Consider the following 16,462-nt stretch of genomic DNA (forward strand, 5'->3'; position numbering starts at 1 on the left):
AACATGGAATTTAGTACATAAATATGTAGGTGTAGAGAAATGGTTTCCAAATTTTGGCCAACAGTTAAAAAAAATATATTAACTTCCTCCTTTCATCTTAAGATACTACCTGGTAGCAAGGATGTTGAAACTATAAGGAAAGGAGATGGGGAAGACTTGTGGCTTACATGTGACTATTCATAGCGATTGATATCAACAACTAAAAAAATCCAGTGCACATGCTCAAACTGGCTTTGGTCAACTTGAGCCAGAACAATAACTGTGACATCCAGAAATTAAGAAAATTAGACAAAAATAATGAAGAATCATGACCTTATACACCTTCTGTTAGTAAGCTTTTTAGCATACTTCCTTCATTTAGTTTTTCCATGCATACTGTTTACATTGTTCTAATGAGCTTCTAAGTTTATTGTTGCATACTCTTACATATTATTATTAAAAAATTTCTCTATGTTATTAGTCTTCAAAAAGCATATTTTTAATGATTGCATGATAATCCATATGACAAGGTCTTTAAACCATTCCATGACTAAACTTACTCATATTTTGCTATTTTGAATAATTCCATAGTGAATATCACTGCATTTATAACTTTTAATTTTTTAATGTAGGGTTATTTTATTGGAATAGATATTCAGAGGTGGATTCAGTGGTCAAAGTTAAGAATATGTTCCTTGATATGTGCTGCCCAGTTTCTCTTCAAAAGCAGTTCATAAAAACTTCTCTCATCCTGACTGTATGAAATCCTAAATGACCATAGTTTTAACTTTCTAGCATGGTTTAAAATGATTGTACAACATACATTATGAGTTCTGCCCTGTGATTCAAATAAACCTTATCTGTGGCATAAGGAGTATTACTGGTCAGATAGTTCCCTAAATTTCATCGTCACTAGATTTTCATTTGCATTTATTTACTCAAAGTTATGTAACAGACATTGTGGGGGGAAACTGGGGAAATCTGACTGTGAACTTGATAAGAGGAACACGTTTCCATCCTAAATTTCTCATGAACTGTAATAGAAAATAATTTAATGCTTAGAGAACAACACTTTCCATCAGTCCATTAGATAAATTCCAAAATTTGCAAACTTAAGTCACTGTGCACTGCAGGCAGTACTTAACTCTTCATCATCAAAAGACACCTCATCCCTTGGAAATCACATTTTATTCTCAAGAGTTTGCACTTATTCACTGGCTAGGAAAGAGTCAATAAAACTCCCTCTGAGAAGCAACCTTCCACAGAAACAAGTTTTACTGGTTAAACTACACCCTATGTGTATTAATTTTCTCAGGCTGCTGCAAGAAATGACCACAAACTTTGTGGGTTTAAACCAACACAGAACTGCCCTCTGACAGTTCTCGTGGCCAGAAGCCTGAAATCAGGCATCAGTAGGGCTCTGCTCTTTCTGAAGGCTCTAGTGGAGAATCTTTTCTTGCCTTTTCCAGCTCCCGTTAGCTCTCGTTGGTTTGTGGCAGCGTAACTCCATCTCTTCTCCATCTTTTCATTGTCTTCTCCTCTGCCTTCTGTTTTGTCTGTGCTAAATACCCTTTGCCTTTGTCCTACGAGCTTATGTGTTACTGGGTTTAGGATATACTCAGTTAACTCAAGATGATCTCCGCAGTTTGAGATCTTTATCTTAATTTTATCTGCAAAGACTATTTTCCCAAATAACTTAATACCCGCAGGTTCTAGGAATTTAATGTGAACATATCTTTTGGCGGAGGGAGGGGGCAGCCACCATCCAACCTCCATTACATTCACCCTGCAGACTCTTGTTCTCCTTTTTGAATGGTGAACAACAGTCTGAAGATGTGAAATTTGTTTACAATATAGAGCTATTTAAACAACAAAATGCTACTGTATAGCACAGGAAAGTATATTCAATATCCTATGATAAACCATAATAGAAAAGAATATTAAAAATAATGTATATACACACATATGTGTGTATATATATGTATAACTGATCACTCTGCTATATAGCAGAAATTAATACAGCATTGTAAAGCAACTATACTTCAATTAAAAAAAAAAAGATGAATAAAAAGAGCTATTATGCTTGGTTTCACCTTATGGCTACAAAAGAAATTAGGTTATTCTAACCAAAAGTCAGTTTAGATTTTTTTTAACATTGGTCCTTTAAAAAGCTCTTCAAGTCATTAGCAATCATAGAGCATTTCAAATTAGGAAAGAAATATGATGTATTTCTACATCACAGATAATACTATTTACTGTTTAATCATTTTCATTCCATTAATCCTGATATTTCCTTTGAGTTTTCCTTTTAAGAGAACTTCTGCCTTCAAAAAATATTTTGCCTTTCTTGAATATGGTAACTGTCTTCATGATATTACTAAGTTGCTTTAAAAAAAGTATGTATAAAATTCGAGAATTTCTAAACATTTCTAAAGATCTTATAGTTTCACTTTTACTTTATAAAGGAATATATAAGCCAGTTGAAGTAATTACACATAATAGACTTTTGGGTAAAATTTAGAAAACCTCACTTTAAAATATTGCTTTTGGTTTTTCATCTTATCTAAAAGGTACAAGGATTATTTAAGGAGGTAAAACTCTATCCTTTATGTAATCTTGGACAAGGTACTTTACTTTTCTGAATCCCCATTATTTCATCTGTCAAGCTGGAACAATGCATCACTCATAGGATTAAGTGAGTTCTTCTGTGTGACTTCTGGATGTGGGTAAGTGTTAGTTTCCTCTTTCTTCCTGAGGAGCTGGTTATAGGGGTCCTTATGAGTTAGCTAATTTTTTTTTTCTTTAATGACTTCTGTCTGATATTTTTCTTATTTCCACAGTTTTAGATTTGGGGTTTGCCAGAATCGTTGGTAATGCAGTTTAGCCTAAGGGTAAGTAGCAGACCCAGATAAGCAAACAAGTGTGTTCACTGGCTCGAAGATGGGCTTATTGAAAACAGCCTTCCCAGTAATTCTCCTCAGACAAGCAAAGCCCCCATCTTTCATGTAGTCAGCTCTTCTCCCTGCCATTCACTCACCTAGAAGACAAACAGGAGTTGAGGAATCTTGTCTGCAAAGGACAATTCACTGTATGGTAGCTTATTTTATACCACATAATCTTGAAAGACAAATAATTAGGATCCAAAGATAAAGGGATCATACTCTAACAGGAAAAATACTACTGGTACAAAGACATTTATAAAATATAGGAATCTTAGAATAGTACATATTTTTCTTCTGTATTAATGCTACTCACATATTTCACTTCATGTATGTTATAAATTTGTCATGGTAAACCCACCACACTACATCATTTTTGCTTAAATAGTCAACTATCTTTTAAAGAGAGTTAAATAAAAAATAATAATAATAAAGAGAGTTAAATAATAGGGTAAAACCCCCAAATCCTTGTGTGTTGATCCATGTAGCCTTCACTTCCAGTGGTATTCATTCCTTTGTATAGATATACATATTCAACTGGTATCCTGAAGAAAGTCCTTTAACATTTCTTGTAATGCATGCTGGCTTGTGATAAATTGCTTTGACTTTTTACATCTGAAAAAAATTATTATTTTTTCTTCATTTCTGAAAGATGTTTGCACTGGATATAGAATCACAGGTTGATAGACTTTTCTTTCAGTATTTTAAAGATGTTTCTCTACTAACTTCTCACTGCACTGCTTTTAATGAGAAACCGAATGTCATCCTTATCTTTGTTTTTACCATACTTTACACTGTCTTTTCTTTGGCTGCTTTTAAATTTTTCTCTTTATCTCTGATTTTAAGTAACTTGGTTACAAGGTGCTCTGGTGTAATTTTCTTCATGTTTCTTAGGTATAGGGTTCATTGAGATTTTTTTATCTATAGGTTTACAGTTTTCATCAAATTTGGAATATGTTTGGCCATTACTTCCTCAAATATTGCTATTGATCCCTCTCTCTTCTCTCTTTTGACCATTTGAAGTGATTCCATAGCTCACTGAGGCTCTGTTACTTTTTCTCACTTTAGCTCCGTTTTGGGTATTTTCTACTGCTATGCTTTCAAGTCCACTGAGTGCAAATTCAGTGTATTTTTCATTCTAGACAATACAGTTTCCATTCCTAAAAGCTTGAGTCTGCTCTTTATCAAATCTTCTGTGTCTTTAATTTGCCTTTTCATATGGGGTACAGTTAAAACAACTGTTTTAAAGTCCTTGTCTGCTCCTCTAACATAAGAGTCAGTCTCTGGTGTTTTAATGATTGATTTAAATCCTCATTATGGGTCATTTTTCCTGCTTCTTTGCATGCCTCATAAGTTTTCACTGGATGCCAGACATTGTGAATTTACTTTTAATTGTGTTCTTAAGGTTTGTTCTGGGATACAGTTAAGCTATTTAAAAACAACTTGACCCTTTAGGGTCTTGATTCTAACATTTGTTCAATGGGACCAGAGCTGTGTTTAGTTGAGAGCTAGTTATTCCCCAGTACTGAAGAAGGACTCTGGTGAGTAGTCTAGCCAAGTTCTGTAAATTATGTGGTTCTCCAGTTTGGCTGAGGGGAATAGGCAGTATCCTAGCCTCATGTCAGCTTGAGTGCTGGTTTCTCTAATGCTTAGTCTAGGCTGCTCCGCTCCCCACACATGCACTGCGCAGTACTCGGCTGAGTATTTGCAGGGACCCCTCTGCGGATCTCCAGGGTTTTCTTTCTGTGTAGGTCTCTCCTCTCTACCACTCCTCCCTGTGGCACTTAGCTATCCTGGCCTCCCCAGACTCTCAGCAATGACACCTCAATTCAGGAGGTCTGCCAGGCTCTGGACTGGTCTTCCTTCTGTGCTTTCTGAAGGTCACAGACTGGGGTCATTTGTTTTTCAACCATTGAGGGATCACTGCCCGTTATTGCCTTGAGTTCTTAGATCTTGAAAATTGTTGTTTCATATGTTTTGTCTCTTTTGTTGTTGTTGCTTCAGGTCTGATGGTAAATAGAGTCATAGTTCATTAAAATCTTCCCAAAATAACTATAATAGGATGAATCTTTTAAGACAAGTACAAATCACATGCTATAAAAATTCAAAAAAGGAAAGAGATTAGTTTGCAGGCATTTCTGGAGGGAATAGCCTTTGGATCAGGCCTGAAGCTCTGGGTGGACTTGTAGAAAGGGCATACAGGTAGAAATACAGGCGCAATTCAGCAAAGGGATAAGTATGGCGTGAAACTGAGCTATACAACATGTGCAGGTTTGTGAAAATGCTTCCAGGAATAATTCTGCATAGTTCATAAGTTACCATAGGATATATTCAGTTCTATGGATGAAATAGTCTATTACATTTCAAACAACAGTCCGTTATAGACTGTTGTCTCCACAGTATGCAGTTGCACTGCCTTCTGTCCAGTTTCTTCACTCATTCATCACGAAGGATGACTGAATGCTGGTCATTGTTGTAGGTCAGTGGGCTACATTTGGTGAACAACACAAAGATCTCTGCTCTTCTGGAGCTTGCATCCTAGAATTTGCATCTTGCAGGAGTGGGAGGAAAGAGATAATAATCTCTTTCCAAACACCTTAATAATTTTCTTTTGCTTAATTCCATAAGGTAATGATTTACCTTGCTGAGTGACTTGAGTACTGTTTCTTGCAAATATTCATAGGTGCCCTGAGGAGGTGGAAAGAATTGCTTTTAAAGAGTATCTAATAAAAATAAACTGTACACTTGAAGGCCTATATTTAGAATTCAAAAATAGCTTTATGTTTTACTGCAGATGAATAGGGCTTTATGAGTGAATAAATAAAATAGACTGTGCTAATTGTCAGGTAGCTATGACCGAAAGAAGAGTATAGTTCTATCCTGTGCACTAAACTGTGCTGATGCCGAAATTCCAAGTTGCTAAGACATTTAGACGCTTACGCCTTGGAAGGAAAGTTACAACCAACTTAGACAGCATATTAAAAAGCAGAGACATTACTTTGCCAACAAAAGTCCATCTAGTCAAGGCTATGGTTTTTCCAGTGGTCATGTATGGATGTGAGAGTTGGACTATAAAGAAAGCTGAGTGCAGAAGAATTGATGCTTTTGAACTGTGGTGTTGGAGGAGACTCTTGAGAGTCCCTTGGACTGCAAGGAGATCCAACCAGTCCACCCTAAAGGAAATTAGTCCTGAATATTCATTGAAAGGACTGATGCTGAAGCTGAAACTCCAATACTTTGGCCACCGGATGTGAAGAGCTGACTTATTTGAAAAGACCCTGATTCTGGGAGAGATTGAGGGCAAGAGGAGAAGGGGATGACAGAGGATGAAATGGTTGGATGGCATCACCGGCTCAATGGACATGGGTTTGGATGAACTCCACGAGTTGGTGATGGACAGGGAGGCCTGGCGTGCTGCAGTCCATGGGGTCACAAAGAATCGGACACGACAGCGACCAAACTGAACTGAACTGAACTGAAGACATTTAGTAAGGGCAGGCACACGTGGGCATGTTTTATTTCTTTCTTCTGTCTCTTGAAATTACAAAACTAGAAGATAACAAATCATGCTAATGGCTACCAATCAGTTCAGTTCAGTCACTCAGTCGTGTCCAACTCTTCATGATCCCATGGACTGCAGCATGCCAGGCTTCCCTGTCCATCACCAATTCCTGGAACTTGCTCAAACTCATGTCCATTGGGTGGGTGATGAAATCCAACCATCTCATCCTCTGTTGTCCCCTTCTCCTCCTGTCTTTAATCTTCCCCAGCATCAGGGTCTTTTCCAATGAGTCAGTTCTCTACATCAGGTGGCCAAAGTACCGGAGTTTCAGCTTCAGCATCAGTCCTTCCAATGAATATTCAGGACTAATTTCCTTTAGGATGGACTGGTTGGATCTCCTTGCAGTCCAAGGGACTCTCAAGAGTCTCCTCCAGCACCACAGTTCAAAAGCATCAATTCTTCAGTGCTCAGCTTTCTTTATAGTCCAACTCTCACATCCATACATGACTACCAGAAAAACCATAGCTTTGACTAGATGGACCTTTGTTGGCAAAGTAATGTCTCTGCTTTTTAATATACTGTCCCGGTTGGTCATAACTTTCCTTCCAAGGAGCAAGTGTCTTTTAATTTTATGGCTGCACTCACCATCTGCAGTGATTTGGGAGCCAAAAAAACTAAAGTCTGTCACTGTTTCCATTGTTTACCATCTATTTGCTATGAAGTGATGGGACAGGATGCCATGATCTTAGTTTTCTGAATGTTAAGCTTTAAGCCAACTTTTTCACTCTTTTTAAATTTTCATCAAGAGGTTCTTTAGTTCTTCTTCGCTTTCTGCCATAAGGTGGTGTCATCTGCATATCTGAGGTTATTGATATTTCTCCTGGAAATCTTGATCCCAGCTCGTGCTTCATCCAGCCTGGCACTTCTCACGATGTACTCTGCATAGAAGTTAAATAAACAGGGTGACAATATACAGCCTGGGTGTACTCCTTTCCTAATATGGAACCAGTCTGTTGTTTCATGTGCAGTTCTAACTGTTGCTTCCTGACCTGCATACAGATTTCTCAAGAGGCAGGTCAGGTGGTCTGGTATTCCCATCTCTTTCAGAATTTTCCACAGTTTGTTGTGATCCACACAGTCAAAGGCTTTGGCACAGCCAATAAAGCATATGTAGATGTTTTTCTGGAACTCTCTTGCTCTTTTGATGATCCAGCAGATGTTGGCAATTTGATCTGTGGTTCCTCTGTCTTTTCTAAATCCAGCTTGAACATCTGGAAGTTCATGGTTCACATACTTTGAAGCCTACCTTGGAGAATTTTGAGCATTACTTTGCTAATGTGTGAGATGAATGCAACTGTGTGGTAGTTTGAGCATTCTTTGGCATTGCCTTTCTTTGGAATGGAATGAAAACTGACCTTTTGCAGTCCTGTGGTCACTGCTGAGTTTTCCAAATGTGCTGGCATATTGAGTGCAGCACTTTCACAGCATCATCTTTCAGGATGTGAACTAGCTCAACTGGAATTCCATCACCTCCACTAGCTTTGTTCATTGTGATGCTTCCTAAGGCCCACTTGACTTCATATTCCAGGATGTCTGGTTCTAGGTGAGTGATTACACCATTGTAATTATCTGGGTCATGAAGATCTTTTTTGTACAGTTCTTCTCTGTACTCTTGCCACCTTCTTAACATCTTCTCCTTCTGTAAGGTCCATATCATTTCTGTCCTTTATTGTGCCCATCTTTGCATGAAATGTTCCCTTGGTATCTCTAATTTTCTTGAAGAGATCTCTAGTCTTTCCCATTCTATTTATTTCTTTGCATTGATCACTGATCATGGCTACCAATAAAATATGCTACAAGGGGGCACCCACCGTTCATGGGTTATGTGACCTCCTCTTTGTGACTGAATCTCAGGGCCACAGCGCCCTTCTGGACATTTGCTCTCAGACTGGGATATTCTTGGAGATCTGTGAGTTTTTAAAGAACCTTGCAAGATCTTTTAAATGAAGTCTATTCATTTATATGATAATCATGAAAAGCTGACTTATGTTCTTGTGGGGTGACCTGGACAGTGTCCCCTACTGTTTAATTCCTGGGGCAGCGTCCACACTGTGCTGATGCTGCCTGAGGTTTTAGCGCTTCATGTGCACTTGACTCATCCATTCTACAAACGACTACTGAGAACCCTCTACACTGGTCCCATTCTAGGAGCGAGGGGTTTAGGTTTGTTCTCATTAAGACTGCTCAGCTGATATAACAGACAATCTAACAAAGTGGTTTAAGCAAACAGGGGGATTCTTTTTCTCACACAGCACGAAGTTCAGAGTCTAGGGCTTATAAAGCTGCTCCAGGAAGTCATCAAAGTCCTGTTTCTTCTGCAGGTCTGCTGTGTTTCCAGTACAGAGTGTAGTTTCTATTCCCATCACTGCAAGACAGTGGCAGCATCTCCAGGAAACAGGTCCACATTTCAGGGAGAAGGGCAGAGGGCAAAAGGTCAAAGAGAGGGAATCTGAAGAGTTGTTTCCTTTAAAGAACATTTCCTGAAGCCCTATCCAGCTACTTCCGTTCACCTCTCATCACTTGTCCATCCTAGACTGCAAAGGAAGCTGGGCAAACACACATGTTAACAAGGCATACTGCCACCTTCAACATACTCTGAGGTCTATTAATTTTTTAAAAATTGGGGGGCAGGGAAAAAATAAGGAAAGAAGGGAGGAAGGAAGAAAGAAAAGAGGGTACAGAGGGACCGGAGAAGGAAAAAGGGGAAAGAGAAAGGCAACTGAGTAGGTACCCAGAAGTATTTGCCACAAGAGTGAAGAAGATCAGTGAGAAATAAGAGAAGCAAAAACCCATAGACTGCTTCCACAGTCTAGATGGTTTGTGTGAGGGTGATGATACTGGGAACTTACTAAGATAACTAAGTGAACTTACTAAGATACGTTTTGTTTTCTTTACATCCTTATCACTGACTGGTATTTTCTAATTTACTTGCTTAGTGCCCACCTCTCCGCTAGTAAAGACTTCACTGTTTAACTGACCGCCACACTGGCAAATACCTAAACAGGGTTGGGCACTAGGAGGAGTTGAAGAAAATTTTGTTAAATGAATGAATTACGATTTAAAATAATTTTAATTTAAATAAATTAAAAATAATTTAACCCCCCCCAAATAATAATTTAACTCCAATAGTGGAGTTTTACAAAATACTTTTCCTATAAAATATGTTGGAATAGGACTCAGGTGAGGAAATACTAGATTACCAGGACCATGAACTCCCTTAAATTGTATAGTATGAAGTGTATATGTATGCTGACAGAGAGCCGAGAGAGAGAGAAAGAAGTCTGAATGTGCAGACATCTGCGCTTTTCTGAGAAAGGTATCTTAGTTTTCTTCATTTTCAAAGCAGTCCTTGACTTTAAAAACAGTTAGGAAAGGCTGGTACTCTGCCTTGAAGCATTCGTGGGCAAAACTCTAATTTATTGCTAAACATTTCCACATCATAAGTGCCCTTGCCTCAGATGCTAACTGAAATATTTCTTCCCTAGAATAAGTAGTGTCCTTCCGCTGAGTAACAGCAGCCAAGTCATGACAAGTCCCTGGCTCCACGTGGTCAAAGCACATGGTGGCCTAATTTCTGTCAATAGCTTTCCTTTGCCTGAAATGAGAACAGTGACACCTACTGGTTTCCCTCAGGAACTGCGAGCATAACCACCCCTGGTGAAAATTTCAGCAACATCCCACTCAAACATTAAGCTCAGAAAACCCAAAGTGTTTTCCCTTTCAAGCAAATCCGGTCCATGTGTGCCTGGATCCATTTTGAACCTGATGGCTCAAAAGGGAGGCAGTGAAGTTTAAGGTAACAGGAAGAGGGAAACAAGTAGGGAGCACATAGGTTCAGACCACTAGAGAAGTTTCCCACAGTTACCCTACAAAAAGTAGCACTTGTTTTTCCAGGTAGCCAGCATTTAGGCACGCACTCTTAGGAAAGCTGAGAAAAGTAGTCTTTATCTTGCAAGAGCAGCTGAGCCACTAAAATGATTAGGGAACAACTAGCTTTTTCTGCCACAGATTATCCCTTCAACCTATGCAAACACACGCTATTTACCACAGAGTAGTATAATCATCCCTCCCCAAGGGAGACTCCCCAAATAATCATCCCATTACTGCAGTGAGGTAAAGGTCCAAGACATCTGGGTCTACAGTTCTCCCTATCAGAAACAAATGTATCTCCTCACTGTCCAGCAAACCATAAAGATGTTATATGACCAAACACTCCCACTGTAAAATGGATGTACCAGAACAAAATAATCACAATTCAAATATGGAACAAAATGACAATCACTAATTGTCACTGTGTATCAGATACCACTCTGTGGGAATTTCAACCCTATGCTGGCTGCAGAATTTGTTCCTAGGTTAGTCCATGGGAAGGCCATGATTTTGCTCTTTGGGAAGATGTCCTTGCCCATTCTTCCCAAGAATGTTCTTCATAGTCCTTCCTGGCTACAACTTGGGGCTCCATTGCTTTCAAAGCTCAAATACAGCAGTTTGCCTAGAATAGTACCTGATTACATCTGTTATCAATATAATTATTGAAGTTTCCCTTTCTCAAAGTACTCTGTTCAGTTCAGTCGCTCAGTTGTGTCCAACTCTTTGTGATCTCATGAACTGCAGCATGCCAGGCCTCCCTGTCCATCACCAACTCCCGGAGTTCACTCAAACTCATGTCCAGTGAGTCGGTGATGCCATCCAGCCATCTCATCTTCTGTCATCCCCTTCTCCTTCCTTCTTCAATCTTTCCCAGCATCAGGGTCTTTTCCAGTGAGTCAGTTCTCTACATCAGGTGGCCACAGTATTGGAGTTTCAGCTTCAGCATCAGTCCTTCCAATGAATATTCAGGACTGATGTCCTTTAGGATGGACTGGTTGGATCTCCTTGCTGTCCAAGGGACTCTCAAGAGTCTCCTCCAGCACCACAGTTCAAAAGCATCAATTCTTTGGCGCTTGGCTTTCTTTATAGTCCAACTCTCACATCCATACCTGACTACTGGAAAAACCATAACTTTGACTAGATTGACCTTTGTCAGCAAACTAATGTCTCTGCTTTTTAATATGCTGTCTAGGTTGGTTATAACTTTTCTTCCAAGGAACAAGTGTCTTTTAATTTCATGGCTGCAATCACCATCTGCAGTGATTTTGGAGCCAAAAAAACTAAAGTCTGTCACTGTTTCCATTGTTTCCCCATCTATTTGCCATGAAGTGATGGGGCCAGATGTCATGATCTTAGTTTTCTGAACATTGAGCTTTAAGCCAACTTTTTCACTCTCCTCTTTTATTTTCATCAAGAGGCTCTTTAGTTCTTCTTCACTTTCTGCCATAAGGGTGGTGTCATCTGCATATCTGAGGTTATTGATATTTCTCCCAGCAATCTTGATTCCAGCTTGTGCTTCCTCCAGCCTGGCACTTCTCATGATGTACTCTGCATAGAAGTTAAATAAGCAGGATGACAATATACAGCCTTGACATACTCCTTTCCCAATTTGGAACCAGTCTGTTGTTCCATGTCCAGTTCTAACTGTTGCTTCCTGACCTGCATACAGATTTCTCAAGAGGCAAGTCAGGTAGTCTGGTATTCCTATCTCTTGAAGAATTTTTCACAATGTGTTGTGATCCACACAGTCAAAGGCTTTGGCATAGTCAATAAACAGAAGTAGGTGTTTTTCTAGAACTCTCTTGCTTTTTTGATGATCCAGCAGATGTTGGCAATTTGATCTCTGGTTCCTCTGTCTTTTCTAAATCCAGCTTGAACATCTGGAAGTTCACGGTTCATGTACTTTGAAGCCTACCTTGGAGAATTTTGAGCATTACTTTGCTAATGTGTGAGATGAGTGCAACTGTGTGGTAGTTTGAACATTCTTTGGCATTGCCTTTCTTTGGGATTGGAATGAAAACTGACCTTTTCCAGTCCTGTGGTCACTGCTGAGTTTTCCAAATGTGCTGGCATATTGAGTGCAGCACTTTCACAGCATCATCTTTTAGGATTTGAACTAGCTCAACTGGAATTCCATCACCTCCACTAGCTTTGTTCATTGTGATGCTTCCTAAGGCCCACTTGACTTTGCATTCCATGATGTCTGGTTCTAAGTGAGTGATTACACCATTGTGATTATCTGGGTCATGAAGATCTGTTTTTATAGTTCTTCTCTGTACTCTTGCCACCTCTTCTTAACATCTTCTGCTTCTGTTAGGTCCATACCATTTCTGTCCTTTATTGTGCCCATCTTTGCATGAAATGTTCCCTTGGTATCTCTAATTTTCTTGAAGAGATCTCTAGTCTTTCCCATTCTATTGTTTTCCTCTATTTCTTTGCATTGATCGCTGAGGAAGGCTTTCTTATCATATATCCTTGCTATTCTTTGGAACTCTGCATTCAAATGCGTATATCTTTCCTTTTCCCCTTTGCCTTTCATTTCTCTTCTTTTCACAACTACTTGTAAGGCCTCCCCAGACAACATTTTGCCTTTTTGCATTTCTTTTTCTTGGGGATGGTCTTGATCGCTGCCTCCTATACAGTGTCACAAACCTCGGTCCATAGTTTTTCAGGCACTCTATTAGATCTATTCCCTTAAATCTATTTCTCACTTCCACTGTATAATCCTAAGGGATTTGATTTAGGTCATACCTGAATGGTCTAGTGGTTTTCCCTACTTTCTTAAATTTAAGACTGAATTTGGCAATAAGAAGTTCATGATCTGAGCCACAGTCAGCTCCTGATCTTGTTTTTGGGACTTCTCCATCTTGGGCTGCAAAGAATATAATCAATTTGATTTTAGTGTTGACCATCTGGTGATGTCTATGTATACAGTCTTCTCTTACTTTGTTGGAAAAGGGTGTTTGTATGACCAGTGGGTTCTCTTGGCAAAACTCTATTACCCTTTGCCTTGCTTCTCCAAGGCCAAATTTGCCTGTTACTCCGGGTATTTCTTGACTTCTTACTTTTACATTCCAGTTCCCTATAATGAAAAGGACATCTTTTTGGGGTGTTAGTTCTCGAAGGTCTTGTAGGTCTTTTCATAGAAGTGTTCAATTTCAGCTTCTTCAGCATTACTGGTTGGGGCGCAGACTTGGATTACTGTGATATTGAACGGTTTGCCTTGGAAACAAAGAGAGATCATTCTGTCGTTTTTGAGACTGCATCCAAGTACTGCACTTCAGACTCTTTTGTTGACTATGATGGTTGTGCCATTTCTTCTAAGGGATTCTTGCCCACAGTAGTACTTATAATGGTCATCTGAGTTAAATTCACCCATTCCAGTCCATTTTAGCTCACTGATTCCTAAAATGTCATTGTTCACTCTTTCCATCTGTTGACCACTTCTAATTTGCCTTGATTCATGGACCTAACATTCCAGGTTCCTATGCAATATTGCTCTTTACAGCATCAGACTTTACTTCCATCACCAGCCAAATCCACAGCTGGGTGTTTTTGCTTTGGCTCTGTCTCTTCATTCTTTCTGGAGTTATTCTGGAGTTATTGGGCATCTACCAACCTGGGGAGTTCATCTTTCAGTGTCCTATCTTCACCTTTCTTACTGTTCATGGGGTTCTCAAGGCAAGAATACTGAAGTGGTTTGCCATTCCCTTCTCCAGTGGACCATGTTTTATCAGAACTCTCCACCATGACCCATCCATCTTGGGTGGTCCTACATGTCATGGCTCATAGTTTCATTGAGTTAGACAAGGCTGTGGTCCATGTGATCAGATTGGTTAGTTTTCTGTAACTGTGTTTTCCAGTGTCTGCCCTCTGATGGATAGGGATAAGAGGCTTATGGAAGATTCCTGATGGGAGAGACTGACTGAGGGAGAAACTGGGTCCTGTTCTGATGGGCGGGGCCATGCTCAGTAAATCTTTAATCCAGCTTTCTGTTGATGGGTGGGGCTGTGTTTGTCCCTATTATTTACCTGGGGGCCAATATATGGTTTAGGTAATGAAAATAATGGTGACCTCCTTCAAAAGGTCCCCTGCATGCACTACTACACTCGTTGCCCCCGACCCTGCAGCAGGTCACCACCGACCCACGCCTCCACTGGAAACTCTGGACACTCACGGGCAAGTCTGGGTCAGTCTCTTGTGGGGTCACTGGTCCTTTCTCCTGGGTCCTGGTGCACACAAAGTTTTGTTTGTGCCTTTCAAGAGTCTGTTTCCCCAGTCTTTCATAAGTTCTCGTGGCTCTATGGTGGGGTTAATGGTGACCTCCTCCAAGAGGGCTTATGCCATACCCAGGTCTGCTGCCCCAGAGCGAACGCGGCAGTCCACTGCTGACCCGTCCCTCCACAGGAGACACTCAAACACAGTTCTGTCTCAGTCTCTGTGGGCTCTCTGAGTCCTGGTGCACACAGGTTTGTTTGAGCCCTCTGAGCGTCTCTGGTGGGTTTGGGGTTTGATTCTAAATGCGATTTCACCCCTTCTGCCGTCTTGCTGGGACTTCTCCTTTGCCCTTGGACATGGGGTATCTCCTCAAAGCTGCTCAAAGTACTCTGGCTTGGATAATAAATTACTTCATTCCTTAATTCAGTTCACAAGGAACTGAATCCTGCCAACCACATGAGCTTGGAAGAGGACCTTAGGTTTCGGGTGAGACTGCTGCCCCAGACATTATCTTGAGTTTAGCCAGGGTGACCCTTGAAGAGAGGACCCAGCTAACAGGAACCTGGACTCCTGACCCATGGAAACTGAGATAGTGAACTTGTACTGCTATTTTAGATGCTAACTTTGTGGTAATCTGTTACACAGCAATAGAAAACCAAACATCTTCTCAAACAATAAGCTTGGACAGAAGGCAATAAATATCCTTATTTTTTATCTGCCTTCTACCTTATCTGGTTGATGTCATCACTTTGGACTGCAATCTGTAAATTACAAGTGAGAGAATGAATGATCCTTACAATCAGATTCAGTGGATTTGGCAACATTTTTGGGTATTTAGTACATGGCAATTCTTAGAAGATTTGATGTTGCAAGAAATTCAACTGGGCGTGGCTCTACAAGCACCTCAGAGGTTGAGGGAGAGATTAAGGAAGTACAGCTCTTAACCTCTTCCTTCTATCTTTCAACCCAGCTTATAGAGGAGCTATCTTCAGCCTGAGGGCACAGGTCACCATTCACAATTTTCTCTGTCATCTTGCCTATTATTAAAGCCACGTCATTCTACCTTCCAAGGTATTCACAGGCAAGAATTTCAATATTTTGCCATGGTCTAACAAGGGTCATCAGCTTTCTAGCTTACAATATCTGTGCCCTACGGAATCCTCCTAGCCAGTGGAACAATACTTTTTCTAGAGAGCCCTTTTTGACTAAGATTAGAAGATGTCTCTGGCACTTGGTGCCTGCAGGCAGAGGTGATAAATGCAGTAGAGAGTACAGTGGGTACACTGCACTGTATTCAAACATCAGTAGAACCCTGTTGATGTACGCTGCCTCTAACCAATGCCATGTCTTGAGGATCCCACTTCTGGTAACAAACTCTGTGTACAGTGAGAAGCAGAAGTGGCTTTTAAAAATGTCACAAACAGCAATGGCTTGAAGAAGCTACCATCTTTCTTAGTAAATTCCAATTAAGCTGAGCAAGACTGCAAAGGCTCTCTGTCAGGGACGCAGACTTCAGAGGATCTGCTTTTCAACATTCTGTAACAGGAGGGAAAGGAACAGGGCACAACTTTTGAAAGAATGATATAGCCCAAGGACACAACATAAACTGATTAGAATCAAATGGGACGGAGGTGGCAGACAAGACTAGACCTTGATCCCGAATTAGCAAGTGAAATGACACACCCAGAGGAGCCATGACAGCTCTAGTTCAGTTCAGTTCAGTCACTCAGTTGTGTCCGACTATTTGTGACCCCATGAATAAGGCCCTGTTAAAAGACCAAGGAGTGGGCGGTGGCCCAAATCCAGGAAATGTCCGCCCCTTCCCCAAAGTAGTTGGAATAGTCCTCCAACTCATGAGCATATGAAATTACCCAGCCTATAAAAAGTATGCCAC

Source organism: Muntiacus reevesi, chromosome 6 (genome assembly GCF_963930625.1).
Source record: "Muntiacus reevesi chromosome 6, mMunRee1.1, whole genome shotgun sequence".
In the NCBI taxonomy this organism is placed as follows: Eukaryota; Metazoa; Chordata; class Mammalia; order Artiodactyla; family Cervidae; genus Muntiacus; species Muntiacus reevesi.